Raw genomic sequence first — 5,941 nt, 5'->3', positions numbered from 1 at the left:
ATATATTTATATATTTATATAAATATATATATATATATATATATATATATATATATATATATATATATATATATATATATATATATATATTTATTTATTTATACGTATTTACATCATTTCATGTGTATTTTGTATATATATTTCTATAGAAATCTACGTTATTTTATGTGTATTCGTATATAGATTTTTAAACAAATTTACGCTTTAATGTGCATTTTGTATATTTTTTCAATACAAATTTACCTTATTGTACGTGCATTTTGTATATTAATTTTAATACAAATTTAATTATTCTATGTGTATTTTTGTATATGTATTTTTAAAAAAAATATGCTTTATTTTATGGGTATTTTGCATCTTTATTTTCGTACAAAATTACATTATTTTATTGATATTCTGTGTATTTATTTTGATATGATTTTACATTATTCTATGTGTATTTTGTATATATTTTTCATTTAATTTATCTTATTTTATGTGTATTTTGTATATCTATTTATTTTAATACAAAATCAAATATTTATGTTTTTTCGTATATATATTTTTATAAAAAAATGCGTTATTAGATGGGTATTTTGCATCTTAATTTTCATACAAATTTTCATTATTTTATTAATATTATCTGTATTTATTTTGATACGATTTTACATTATTTTATTTGTGTTTTGTATATATATTTTTATACATATTTACATTATTTAATGTGTTTTTTGTATATATATATATTTGATACAAATTTACGTGTCTTTAAGTCTATATGTTTATATATTTTCATTCAAATTTACATTATTTTATGTGTATTTTGTATATGTATTTCAATACAAATTTACCTAATTTTATATGTTTTTTGTATATTTATTTTCATACAAGTTTAAATTATTTTTGTGTATTTTTGTTTATAGTTTTATACAAATTTAGGTTATTTTATGTGTATTTTGTATATATATTTTCATACAAATACACATTCTTTTAATGATATTTTGTTTATTTATTTTAAAACGATTTAACATTATTTAATGTGTATTTTGTATAGATATTTTTATACGTATTTACAATATTTCAAGTATATTTTGTATATATATTTCTATAGAAATCTGCGTTATTTTATGTGTATTCTTATATATATTTTGAAACAAATTTACATTGTTTTATGTGTATTTTGCATATTTTTTCAATACAAATTTACCTTATTGTATGTGCATTTTGTATATTAATTTTGATACAAATTTGATTAATCTATGTGTATTTTTGTATATGTATTTTTTTTTTTTTTTTACAGCAAAGGAGACAGCTGAAGGGCACAAAAAAGTAAACATTAACAAAAAAAAAAAAAGCCCGCTACTCGCTGCTCCTAAAAAGAATCCAAAGAGGTGGCCGAAAGATAAGTCAGTTTCGGGAGGAGAGGTGTCCTGATACCCTCCTCTTGAAAGAGTTCAAGTCGTAGGCAGGAGGAAATACAGATGAAGGAAGATTGTTCCAGAGTTTACCAGCGTGAGGGATGAAAGAGTGAAGATGCTGGTTAACTCTTGCATAAGGGGTTTGGACAGTATAGGGATGAGCATGAGTAGAAAGTCGAGTGCAGCGGGGCCGCGGGAGGGGCGGAGGCATGCAGTTAGCAAGTTCAGAAGAGCAGTCAGCGTGGAAATATCGATAGAAGATAGAAAGAGAGGCAACATTGCGGCGGAATTTAAGAGGTAGAAGACTATCAGTATGAGGAGGAGAGCTGATGAGACGAACAGCCTTTGCCTCCACTCTGTCCAGAAGAGCTGTGTGAGTGGAGCCCCCCCACACATGAGATGCATACTCCATACGAGGGCGGACAAGGCCCCTGTATATGGACAGCAACTGTGCAGGGGAGAAGAACTGGCGGAGACAGTACAGAACGCCCAGCCTCGAGGAAGCTGATTTAGTAAGAGATGAGATATGAAGTTCCAGTTGAGATTTTGAGTAAAGGATAGATCGAGGATGTTTAGTGTTGAGGAAGGTGATAGCTGGGTGTTGTCAAAGAATAGGGATAGTTGTTTGGAAGATTGTGTCGAGTGGATGGGTGAAGAAACTGTGTTTTTGAGGCGTTGAAGGACACCAGGTTCTTCTTGCCCCAATCGGAAATAATAGTAAGGGCTGAGGCTAACCGTTCTGCAGCCTCCAGCCTTGAGTCGTTAAGTTCCTGAAGGGTAGGTCTTCTATTAAAGAAGTTGAATAATGCAGAGTGGAATCATCGGCGTAGGAATGGATAGGACAGTTCGTTTTGGAAAGAAGATCATCAATGAACAACAGAAAAAGAGTGGGAGATAGGACAGAACCTGTGGGACACCACTGTTAATAGATTTGGGAAGAACAGTGACCGTCTACCACGGCAGAAATAGAACAGTCAGAAAGGAAACTGGAGATAAAGGTACAGAGAGAAGGATAGAAACCGTAGGAGGGTAGTTTAGAAAGCAAAGATTTGTGCAGACCCTATCAAAAGCTTTGATATGTCCAGCGCAATAGCAAAAAGTTTCACCGAAACGGCTAAGAGAGGATGACCAAGAGTCATTTAAGAAGGCTAGGAGATCAACAGTAGAACGCCCCTTGCTGAACCAATACTGGCGATAAGATAGAAGGTCAGAAGTGGAAAGGTGCTTTTGAATCTTCCGGTTAAGGATTGATTCAAAAGCTTTAGATAGACAAGAAAGTAAAGCAATAGGACGGTAGTTTGAGGGATTGGAGCGGTCACCCTTCTTAGGTACAGGCTGTGTGAATTTGTATTTTCATACAAATTTACATTATTTTATTGATATTCTGTGTATTTATTTTAATATGATTTTACATTATTCTATGTGTATTTTGTATATATATTTTATATAAAATGTATTTGTTTTCATTTCATACAAATCTACATTATTTTATGTATTTTTTGTACATGTATACACATAAAATATTTAAATTTGTATTGAAATAAATATACAAAATGCAAATACACTAAGGTAAACTTCTATTGTAAGAGATATGCAAAATACATATAAAACAATGTAAATTTGTTTCATAATATATATACGAATACACATAAAATAACGTAGATTTCTATAAAAATCTATATACAAAATACACATAAAATTAAGTAAATACGTATAAAAAATGTAAACAAAATACACATAAAATAATGTAAACTCGAAACAAAATAATTAAACAAAATACCAATAAAAGAATGTGTATATGAATAAATATAAATGTACAAAATACACATACAAAATAAACATAAAATAAGGTAAATTTGTAATGAAATATATGTACAAAATACACATAAAATAATGTAAATTTATATGAAAATATATATACAAATACACATAAAATACCATGAATTTGTATTAAATTATATATTCAAAATAAATATTAAAAAATGTAAATGCGTATAAAAATATATATACAAAGTACATATAAAATAATGTAAATTCGTATCAATATAAATCAACAAAATACCAATAAAATAATATATATATTTGAATGAAAATAGATTTACAAAATACACATAACATAACTAAAATTTGGATTGAAATATATAGAAAAATACATAAAAATAATTTGAGTTTGTATGAAAATAGATATTCAAAATACATATAAAACTAGGTAAATTTCTTTTGAAATATATATACAAAATACCCATAAAATATTGTAAATTTGTGTCAAAATATATAAACACTCATAAAATAACCCAAAATAACGTAAATATGTATCAAATATATATACAAAAACACATTAAATAATGTAAATATATAAAAAATATATACAAAATATATATAAAATAATGTAAAATCGTATCAAAATAAATACAGAAAATATTAATAAATAATGTAAATTTGTATGAAAATTAAGATGCAAAATACCCATAAATAACGCATTTTTATAAAATATATACGAAAAACATAAAATATTTGATTTTGTATTAAAATAAATATACAAAATGCATATAATAAGATAAATTTGTATTGAAATATATGCAAAATACATAAAAGTGTAAATTTGTTTAAAATCTATATACGAATACATAATATAACATGTAGATTTTACAGAAAGATATATATACAAAATACACATGTAAATGATGTAAATACGTATAAAAATATATATACAAATACATATTAAATAATTTTAAATTACTCGTCAAAAATAAATAAACAAATATCAATAAAGAATGTATTTGTATGAAAATAGATATACAAAATACTCATAAAATAACCTAAGATTTTGACATAAAACTATATACAAAAATACACAGTAAATAATTTAAATTTGAATGAAAATAAATATACAAAATACATAAATTATTTTGATATCTATTTTATAGCCTGTACGTTATTTATGTGAATTTGTTTCATTTCATACAAATTTATTAATTTATGTAGCCTTTTGTAATATGTATTTAAATACAATTTAATTCAATTATATATTTTATAAAAATATATATACAAAAAATGCACATAGATTAATTCAAATTTGTATTAAAATTATTATACAAATGCACATAATATAGTAAATTTGTAATGAAAAAATATGCAAATACATATAAACAATGCAAATTTGTTTCAAAATATATATCTGAATACATAAAAATAACGCAGATTTCTATAGAAATATATATATAAAATACTTGAAATAATGTAAATACGTATAAAATATATATACAAAATACACATTAAATAAAGTTAATTCGTGTCAAAATAAATAAACAAAATATCATGAGTAAAGAATGTATTTGTATGAAATAGATATAAAATACACATAAAATAACCAAATTTGTATAAAACAATGTACAAAAATACACAAAATAATTTAAACATGTATGAAAATAATATATAAAAATATAAATTTGTGGTATTGAAATATATAATAAAATATACATAAATAATGTAAATTTGAATGAAAATATAAACATAGACTTAAAATAAATTTGTATCAAATATATATATAAAGCAAATAAAACATTAAATAATGTAAATATGTATAAAAAATATATACAAAACACAAATAAAATAATGTAAAATCGTATCAAAATAAATACAGAAAATATTAACAAATAATGTAAATTTGTATGAAAAATTAAGACGCAAAATTCATAAAATAACGTAGTTTTTAAATTATATATACGAAAAAAATTTAAATATTTGATTTTTTTGCATAAACAATAGATATATATACACATAAAATAAGCTAAATTTATTGAAATATATATACAAAATATATAAAATAATGTAAATTTGTAATAAAATACCAATACAAATACACATATAATAACGTAAATTTGTATAGTTAAAATATATATTAAATATTAGAAAACGTATAAAAAAATGTAAAAATACATAAATAGTCATGTACTGTATCAAATAAATAGAAAAATACTAATAAAATGTAAATTTCTATGAGAATATATAAATATACATAAATATCATTAAATATATATAATAGAATATATTTTTATATTATTATTTAAATATTTAATGTATATTTTGTATATATATATTTTTATCCAAATTTACGGATTTATATGTATTTGTTTATATTTTCATACAAATTTACATTACTTTATGTGAGTCGGTATATTTCAATACAATTTGTTTAGTTTTATGTGTATTTTGTATATCTATTTCTATACAAATTCTCTAGTTATTTTATTTGTTTTTGTATATATTTTCCTACAAATATAGTACTTTTATTGGAATTAGTTGAATTTTTACGAATTTGCCATTATTTATGTATTTTGTATATATATTTTTCACGTATTTAAACTATTTTATGTATTTATATATACATTTCATAAAATTCATATTTTATTGTGTGTATTCGTATATATTTGAAACATTTTGTTAAATTCATGTTATTTTATGTATTTGTATATATATTTTCGCTAAATTTATATTATTTCATGTATTCTTACATATATTTTATTACAAATTTTATCTTGGTT

This window comes from Eriocheir sinensis, unplaced genomic scaffold, assembly GCF_024679095.1.
Source record: "Eriocheir sinensis breed Jianghai 21 unplaced genomic scaffold, ASM2467909v1 Scaffold302, whole genome shotgun sequence".
Lineage (NCBI taxonomy): Eukaryota > Metazoa > Arthropoda > Malacostraca > Decapoda > Varunidae > Eriocheir > Eriocheir sinensis.
Note: the sequence above shows the minus strand (reverse complement) of the source record.